Below are 10195 nucleotides of genomic sequence, written 5' to 3'. Positions count from 1 at the left end.
ATCCTCCGCCTCTACCGCTGGCTCCTCGAGCCTTAGGGTAAGTAGGCGCACCTCCTGGACCTTCTCCCCCCTCGATTTGCTTCCGGGAAACCTCCTCATCACCTCGTGCCGCCCCCCTTCCACCGCAGGTCCTCACCGCCGCCGCCCTCCGGCAGCCATCTCTTGGCGGCACCGCCACCTCCTCGTCCGCGCCGTCAAGGCGCGTCACCTGCGCTGAACTGCGTGGCTCGGGAGCCTCCGCGGCGCTCGCGCCGTGCTCGTCCGCCGCGGTGACCGCGCCCCGCGGGAACGCGAGCGGCGTCGAACGCCTGGCGGGCGTGCACGCATGGTTTGCCAGCGTGGCAGCCACGTCGTCCGCCCCGTCATCGCCTCTGGTCCCACACGTCAGCGCCTCGGGCTAGCCCCACGCTGGTGAGAAACCGTTCCCAGATCCAGATCCAACTCCAGTTTGCAAAGAGGCCCCTGCAAGTTTTATTTCCTAAACCCGCAGTCCCTGTCGCGGATGATTTCTTGAAAACCCCCCTTCACCTTTGTAAAACAACCCGCAGTCCTCCCCCCTGGACAGTTTTTGTTTTCGGGTCCTTTTCCTAATAAAACAAATCTGTTTTTCTATTTTAATTAACTAAAAACTAATCTGTTAATAACTTTTAATTGGTAACTCCAAATAAAAAGTGTTATATGAATTTTGATCAGAAAAATGCATTAAACATGAATATGCCATCCATATGCCTGTTTGCATCTTGCATCATGTCGCTCGTTGATAGTCGTGCATATTCACCTTACATAATATGCGGAGTATTTTGGTATTTCCAACTAGGGATTCCTCGCTCCGCTTAATATTGAAGTAGCTCACCCTTGCCATGCTATGCCATGCTAATCCACCCTTAAATTTTTCGGTAGAAAATGCAACTCCAACCTTAATTTTTTGTCGGAATTCCGAATCCGTTTAAATTGGATATAAGTTGCATCGCCGCATCATGTTTGCCATGTCATGCATGCATACCATATCATGAGCATGCCGATTCTTCTGCCGTAGTAGTAAGACTTGCATCCGTTGTGTGTTCCAGCATTTGCTTCTTCTCGGATAGGATCACGAAGTGGTGATGTGAGATACGACGAGTTCTCCGTCAAGTTCTTCGCAGCTTTTCACGAAGCGAGCCCTCTCTCTTCACCTACTTTACTCTCTCCCTCGCACCGCTATCCTTATGTTGCGATTCTTTATCGAGTCACGTGTCCTATTCCACTTGTTTACCATAATAATCCTATATGTATCATTCCTTAACCATAGCCGTTGCTTGATGTTTGAGCCTTGCGAGTCGTAGGCGTGTTTAGGCTCTGTTGTTTATCTCGATCCGTTATCGGGATATGTTGGGTTGTTGGGAGGTTATCACATGCTATATCGGTTGTTGGAGATACACATGCTCTATTTAAATGTTAACAACTAAAATTGTAAGCGAGAGGCATCTGCGAGCCCCTTTGCGAAAGCATCGGAACTTTGACTCGCTAATGTCCCCTAGGACCCGAGTTCTTGTTATACTGTTCCGAGATTGAGCGCTCTACCCATGCGTGGGGACGATTATTGGGACCCCCCTCACCCATTACCTTTTCTCAAGTCGGTTGAAAAGGGGGCCACAACCTTGGTTTTATTTGCCTATGCCATGTATGCCATGCTTTACTTACTCGTTGCCTTCGGGTGTTTACTTCCTGTTGCCTTCGGGTGTTTATATTCTGTACTCGTACCTTGCGGGACGTTTAGCGAAGCGTGTGGTTTGCACGCCTAGCCGCCGGCGCAAACCTCTGAGTCCGCTTCGGAGTACGGCCGGACTTCGTCACGGGTAGCTTAGTTGGGTGGCCCCCCTAGACTTTCTTGTTGAACTGGGAACGGTCTTGTTGTGAGACATCCACCTGTCGTAAGTGGGTCGAGCATGCGTATGGTTACATTTGGGCAACCCCTGCAGGGTGTACATCTTATCGATAAGCTGTGTCCGCGGTTATGGACGACTTGGAATTGTATAGCTTGATCATAGAACAACTTACACCGTTATCTTATTGCTAATAATCTGCTAATAACTTGCGTAGTAATATAGCATTACTACAACCGATACCTAATAAAACTTGTCCACCGTTGAGTGCCTTTTACATTGCCTCTTCGCAATTTTTGAAGGGGATATGTGTATTTGGCTGGGTTATGTTTGTGTAGTATTTATCTGTTACCTTATGCGCTCTCTTATCTCCTCTGAGTAGACGGATGTTGTAGCGTGTCTCTATTGGTTATAGTTTTGCTGCCGCTAAACCTACCATATAGCCCAGGCGATATATATATATATACTCGCTCGGCGAGCATAGCCATTTCTAAGTCTCGCTAAGTACGTGCCGGAGTTCGTTCCTTGGTACTTACTCTCGCCTTTTCCCTTTCTCTTTTGCTTCCTCCCTCTTGTCGGCAACCGATGGCCCGACTTCGACAGGTACAAGATGGCGACGTTAGCAAGGTTACCCTTCTGGCTTGGCCTGGGCAGGGTTATGGACGCCACTGGTTATCTTCAGGACTCTTAGTCCAATTTGTATCTTGTCCGTACTTGGACGTATTCGTTCTTCTGTATGATTTGGATCTTTGTATTGTATATTTGTGTCTTGACTCGTTGGAGTCGTTGTTGTAATATATGTATCTTGTGGGCTCTATTGTAATCCTGTTGTAATGTTACCGCTCATGTTAATTCCTCTGACACCACGTGTGTGATTCGTCGCGCACGTCGTGTCGGAGGGCGTCTCAGAATCGATATCGTGCGGATTTCGGCGGAATCGCTGGAATCCTCATGGTACCGGTTCCGGGGCGTCACAATCTCCCACCATTGCTTCTTTGCCCGCGGAAGTGGTGGCGAGGCCGCGACGTCCTCCTCCTTTAGGCGGCGGCATTGGCCCAACCCCATCGTCCGACGGGCCGGAGCAGAAGACGCGCGTCTCGCCCCGTCGCGGATGACGACGCCTCCCGAAGGAGGCGCGGCCGAGCGCGTGCGGTCGCCGGCAGTTGACGATCCTGTGTGCGAACTCCTGGACGACATAGTCCTCTTCGGCGCGCTCTGCAGAGTCGGCACCACCGGCGCCATGCACTCCACCTGTGGGAAGTACAATGGGACGCGCGGCGGGTCGCCGCGGGCGCGCTGACGGAAGCCATAGTGCCGCAGCGTGTCGTCGACGTCGCGGCCACGCCGGGCTGTCGAGCGCATTCGCTGGTAGGTTCCTCCATGCCGACGTCAGACGATTCCGCCGTTCCCTGATGAGGGCTCGCGTTTGTGGTCCTGCCGGTGGCGACAGTGGCACGGCGAAGCCGGCGTTGGAGACGTGCCAGCCGTGCGGAAGCTTGTACTGTACTGGCACGGGGATACGCTGCCAGTAAAATACATCCGCCTCGTTGTAGCTAAGCTGAAGCGAGCGGAGCAATTCGCCGCCGCTGCCACCGGCCTCGTGGTTGTGCGCCATGCCGTCGGTGGGAGAGGTGGTTTGTTTGCGCGGCGTCTGCGACAATGGCGGCTAGGGTTGGAAGACGGGGAAGAAAAGAAGTACGCGCCGATGGGGTTTTAAAGGAAGCGGTGGACGCGCATTGAAGGCGCGCGGGAGGCCATTAATGCCGACGACCAACCTTTCCGCGTCGTTTTCGATGCGAACCGTCGTGTCCTCTCGCTAACAAGGCGTCCCACCCGCGAAAACTGACGTCTCGCGAGGCGTCGGTCCACCCGATTCATGCCCTTCGCGGAAGGGCCCACACGGGGTTGTCGGCGCTTCTATTGGGCTCGAAAAGGGCCGGCGCTATTTGAGACACGCCGGTGCGAGCCCATTTTCAATGTCAGCTTCTAAAATGCTATCGGGGTCGCCGGTGGAGATGCTATTAGGTCCGCCACTGCCTTTGTCCTACATGAAACGAAATTCATCATCTGCATGGGAATTTCCATTCACAAATAATAGGTGTCACTTTTTTGAATTTCTTTGATACTGAGAAGGTTTTTTTTTTATCCAAGTGTATCTTCAAATCTCTCTATCAGTCCAGATTTCCTGTCGGGTCCGTCCCCAGCTCTCCAGATCCCCTGAAATCACCAAAATCAGCAACGAAAGACACAAAAAATTTCCCCATCTGCAACACCAATGACCGGACCCAATCGTCATGCCGCGGCAAGGTGGCCGGCAAGTTCCCATTATCTGCACCTGAGGCGGCCGCCGCCGTTCGTGTGCTCGACGTGCCCCTGCGGGGGGCCGTCCTCGAGCAGCGACGAATCTCCGACGCTGGTGGACCGTCAGCGCGCTCGAGTTGGCCACCTCAGGGTCACACCGCCGCCGCTGCCTCACACGCATACAGAGCGTCGAGCCGGCGCCCGCCACGGTGCCGCACCAGCAGGGCCTCCTTGCTGCCCCTCCGTTGTCGATCCGCGGGGATGAAGAGAACGGGGAGGCTAATTGACCTGGGTGGAGACAAGCGAGCAGCCAGCGACGACGGCCGTGCTGCCGGCGGCGGCGGTAGCGGCGGCGACGAGACGAGCTGCCGGAAGGGGAACGGGCCTCGGGGGCCGGAACGGTCCTAGCTGGGCCTCAGTTTTTCAGAGAGGCCTTTTAGTGCGGTGCGGTGCGGGACGCGAAATACAGTCCCCGGCTATTATCTGCGCGGTTTTAGTACCATACCGGAAGTTTAGGTAAAATCCGAGCTGTTTATAAGGCAGAATTCTGCTGATTACATTGCCAGCACGAGGATGATGCACGGCTGTCAGCCGCGGAAGATGCCAAAGAGCACAAACAAAAGAGGCCATCGAGCCCAGCCCGTGACCCAGCACTAAAAAGTGCACACGGGAGAAAAGACGGCCTCCGAGCCCACCGTGACCCAGCACCGATAAGTGCGCACGGACGAAAAAATGCAGTGAAAAGATCCCCTATGAGGGCACAGTCGTAAAAAATAGCGCAATTGCATCCCTCGTGCTGGCATGCGCTAGACATTAGCGCCTGGCTTTTTTTTTCACAATTCCCAATTTCTAGGGTTTATGCTATATTTCCCACATAGTTAACGTTCACATTTCCCTTTTAGAATTCCAAATTTCTAGGGTTTATGCTATATTTTCCACATAGTTAACGATGACATTAGCGTCTGACATTTTTGTTTTTAGTTCTTTCTCGTGCATTGGGCGACTTCATTGTAGTATGTGGATCTGACTAATGATTAGTTCTATTACTTCATTGCAGTGTGTGGTGGCACATTGTCGTTGCGTTTCTGAAATTTGAGGAAATTGAAGTATTTGGACCATGGCAATGGTTTGTCAGTAAGTTGGATGACATATTTGCACAACTGCAACGCCCAATTCATGTTCTTCCCGTGCATTGGGTGATTTTGCTGCAGCATCTAATGAGGAAAATTGAAGTATTTGGACCCCCCGGCAGTGGTTTTGTAGGTAAGTTGGATGATACATTTGCACAGTTGTAGATCCAAATTCATGTTGATTTCAGCTACAATCAGTTGAAATAATCTGCTCAGGTGTTTAAGAGTGATCCAACGCCATTGTTCAATATAGTAGAGGTGTTCGATAAAAGTTACAATGCGCTTAGTGGCAATGTCCTGTAGTTTAACTTCATGATTTCCCTCAAAGTGTTGCGCCTATTAAACCTAGGAAGCAGGTACTCTGATTTGATTTCCATTTGTTTGGTTATCTGATTTCCACTTGTGTAATATTCTGATATCATTCCTGAAAAACTAGTCTCAACTTGCCCGGTTATCATAAGCTTGCATTCACCCTTGTATTATGAGAAGCAAATGAAAGAATCTTAGAAATGTGGCTAGAGAGGTCATGATATAATCAACCCTTCGTTATAAATTCAACTAGAAATGTGACCAATATCAAAACAGTAGCACGCCAAGATAATTTCTGTCAGAATAGCCAACTAGCCAAGTAACTAATACGCTATGGTAAAATGAAAAAAAAAAGTTGCTTAGAAGTTTGGAACATAATTTCTGTTGGTATTTCTCATCTTTCACAAATAGTTTCCCTACTCATGTTATTGTTCACATCTGCATAATTGGTATTTCTGCATTGAGAGGTTGATGTACCTGGAGCTGACATTGATACTGCTTTCATGTACCGTAAGTGTTGTTTATACTTCAGGGATGTCAATAATGTTTTCTATCTCTTACTGCAGCAAGATTTTTTTACTGCACTTTATGGCATATTAGCACAAATAAAAGAAGTGACTGAACTGCAACCTGTAACTGATGCGCATGTCCCTGTTATGAAATTTAACTCCAAGGAATATCAATCAACTTTCTTTATGCCAATGTTTCTCTTGCAGTAGTGCCATCAGTAAGTTTGTATTCTATTTTATGTTTTCAATTTTATACCATGACTATCTGAAACTAGTTTGTTAGTTCTTTCGGAGGACATCTGCATTTCCACTAGTTAGTTGGTTTATTGCTTGATGTCCACACTACTCCTGTCCTGTTATTCTGTCCATACTATAAATGGAATGACAACTAAAATGTAGCTTGGTAGTAGTCAGTTTTCTGTCCATACTATCAATCGAATGACAACTATCAGGTAAATAAAAAATGATAGGGAACTGTAATTGCACCATCCATAGCTATTTAAAAGTCTACTAATGAAATCTTGGGGTATTTTACTCATAATTATCATGCATATGATGCAGACTGAATGACTCTGAACTACCCATTTTAAAAACTACACAATGCAGAGCAGAGTATTTTACTCAAAATTATCATGCATATGCTTACAGCACAGTGCTATTTCCTTTACCTTTTTCTACTTTCCTAACCTTACATTCATTAGTTTGTTTCTGTAGAACAATCGGAGACGACAGTGAATTTGGATGTTGGCATCTCAGAACTTGGCTGTTCTATCCAGAATAACAGCGATGAAGACCATTCCAAAGTTCAGTGCATCTGGTGGTGATCCACATGTGTAAGGAAGTTATGTTAAATGCAGTTGGTGTGGCATGATTATGATCATCATGCAGGAGGTGTTCTCCTCCTAACTAAGTGGCTAGCCTAGCTAGATGTTATCATTTCCAAATCAAGGACATAAAAAATGCTTGTTCAGTCATTTCTCTTTTCATCTGTGTTGGTACATCCCTGAGTAAATACTGATCATCATGCCGCCAGATCATGGACGTGTTGTGCTGCAGGACCTCTGGTGGGTTTGAGATGGCCGGGGAGGCCAGCTGCGACTGCACCACATGCAAGTGCGGCACCGCCTGCTCCTGATGCAGCTGCAACTGAAGACCGCCGCCCAGAGTGCGGCAAGCACGAGGATGATGAGGATAACGGAAGCACCGGCCACTTCACCACCCAGCGCGTCACTAGCTGCTGCTTAATGAAATAAACACCGTGTTTCCTTAATTCTGTTTGTGAGTCTTGCGTGCGTCCCCATGGTCGATCGATCCCTCATGCCTCATCATCAACTAGATGGTTCTTCTCACATTCAGAAACCTGCACCGGCTGAAGCGTCGAAACTCTTCCTCCTGAGCTATATGGACTCGCTGAAACTTATTGAGCAACACCCGGTGATAGATGATGTTGTAAAAGGGAAACAGGTTATTGACCAGGGGAGGGGTCCTGTGAAGCGAATACGGAGCGAGCAGGTGCGGCCTTCTGTCAAACAGCAATGGCGGCCACGAGAGGAGGGTTACGTTAAGCTCAATGTGGACGGTGCGTTCTCACTAGATGAAAAGGCTGGGGCGGGTATGATACTCCCGAATGCTGAAGGGAAGGTGCTCTTTGCAGCTTGCAGACAGCTGTGTTCATGCGCCGATGCACTGGTTACTGTCATCAGAGAGAGAGAGTTAAGGAAAGAGAGATAGGAATAAAGAAGATTAATCGCGAGGCAAACCAGGCAAGCCACGGATTAGCTTGATAGGGAAAGGACAGAGTAGAACTGATATTTGGTTTCAGAACTTCCCGCCAGAAATCGCTGATGCGATTAAGGCTGACTGTAATATCCCTACATAATCAATAAAAATCAATTTTTCCTCGCAAAAAACTACTGCAGATGGTTCTTCTCACATTCAGCAAGATGCATTGAACACTGCGAATTGGTGTTGTTCGAGCCCAGGCAGAGAGAGAGAGAGGTTGATTGAGGCGCAGGTATGGGCGGAGGAAAAGAGTGGGAGCTCGCCGCAGAAGAGCTCCGGAGCTCCGGCGGCGTCGTAGAATAGGAACAGGCGGCGGAGGGGAGACCCCTGCAGCCAGTGCTAGCCCTGCGCCACCTTGTTCGAGTCCTTCCTCGGCCGGAAAAGGGCGACCCACGCGGCAGAGCAGGGCCAGATTAGGGCGAGCTCGCCCCATACAACGGGTGGTGGACGGCGGACGGAAGCAGAGGTTTTCATAGTTTCAGGGACTATTTTGCAAAAATGAGTTGTGTACTACACGTCCGACGCTCTTTCCCGGACCGAGGGAGTATTTGAAGTTGTAATTTATTAGCTAAAAGATGTCTTCTCGAAAGGTTTTCACAAACATATTTCACATTTTTTAGGCAATTTCATTTTGTTTACGTGCAGCAAGTGCCAAGTGGAGATTTAACTTGAGTGCAAGAATTTCTGAATTTATAGTACATAAAAGTTCAAGTCTCGCGCTTCCTGAGAAGGTTGTTCTGGACCTCTAGTAGATCCAAAATCATTTTGTTTTATGACTGCTCCCTCGATGTCAAAGCAGTGGCTGCTATCAACATCATTACAGCCATTTTGATCTTCGTTGGTCACTACTCACTAGCGATTCGGCAAAGAGAACTAGACGCACACAAGAATGACGAACATGAGTTATACAACACACGATCTCAGATAATTCAGTGCAACATCAAACTTATATTACCAGAAAAAGAATGGTAATAATAATAACCCCAAGATTGCGAACAAAGTAAGTTGCATGCTGCATTTTGTGGTTCAAGTTATGCAGACCATATCTGTATTATGCCCTCATTGCTCAGGAAAATCCTGGCAAGTATCATTTCGTTCTGTAGTAATGGCGGCTTGAGAGAACAGGTTCATGTCGCCCACAAAAGAACCTAAAACTAATCAAAGTAACCAACATGTAGCATGAAGATCTTTAATCTTTATGCGAGTGGTGCGACATATTGTCTTGTGTATCGATCCACCTTCGGTCCAGAAGAGCCATACTCTTTATCATAGTACTCTACTAATCCAGAACAAGCTATGGCAGCCAGCGTAAGAGCCTGCGCATGCATCCTGCATGACCAAATAATTTTTCAGATATGACTGAAATTTCAATTATGACATGAGAAAAAAGAGTGTAGGTTAGTCATATGGAATCCACTCAAACCTATGCAAGTTACTACTGTGTCCACTGAGTCCACATGGTACATGGAAAGGCAAAGATTATCAGTGTGCCCGCTGCTATGTGTACACAATCTTTGATTAAGAAGGTAAAGCACATGTATGATGCCATACATATACAAAACAAAAGAACACAAACTGAAACACCAAAACTAGGAAATAAGGATTAAATATTTCAGTTAATAGGCAATAGGCACATGTGGGAATAAGGTAAACAGAATCATTTAGCTGAGATAAAAGTCAGATCATACAAAACAAAGTATAATCAACTACACCACCATTCGGATAATAGTTAAGTGGCCAGACACTTCCATATTGGTTGCATAAAGAACTTGTGTCGCATTCCTGTGGATCAGGAGACTTCAACAAGGTGTGAATGTGTTTGTGGTTCCAGTTTAGAAACTAAGTAACCTCTAATTCTCTGACCTTGTCATCTGAGTTCAGTAGACTTGCGAAGAAAACTTGTGAAAGCCCATTTTTTCATATGTTTACTCAACCTCTGTGTGTTTACTGTGTTTTTTGCTTGATTCATGTCACCGAGCCAGTAGTTACAACCGCCATTATACATATCAAAACTGGAAGCACAAAATTGGTATCTAGGATTTACAAAAAATTAGTAATGTCCCAAAGAACATGTGCCAAGTCTAGTAGCGTGTACATATTTTGGCAACTATCCGTCAGAGCATAAAGGGGATACAAACCAAGCACAGAAAATTAAGCAGTGGACAACATGCCGGAGAGGGCAAGGACTGCTTTGACTTGACTACACTGGAAAAATGGTCTATTTTAAAATGTAGTATCATTCTATCTTCATAAGTTCATATGGAACAAGACAATGCATTCAACTGGTAAGGACGTGGTGCAG

The sequence above is a fragment of the Lolium rigidum genome, chromosome 2 (assembly GCF_022539505.1).
Source record: "Lolium rigidum isolate FL_2022 chromosome 2, APGP_CSIRO_Lrig_0.1, whole genome shotgun sequence".
Lineage (NCBI taxonomy): Eukaryota > Viridiplantae > Streptophyta > Magnoliopsida > Poales > Poaceae > Lolium > Lolium rigidum.
This window is presented reverse-complemented; position numbering follows the sequence as displayed.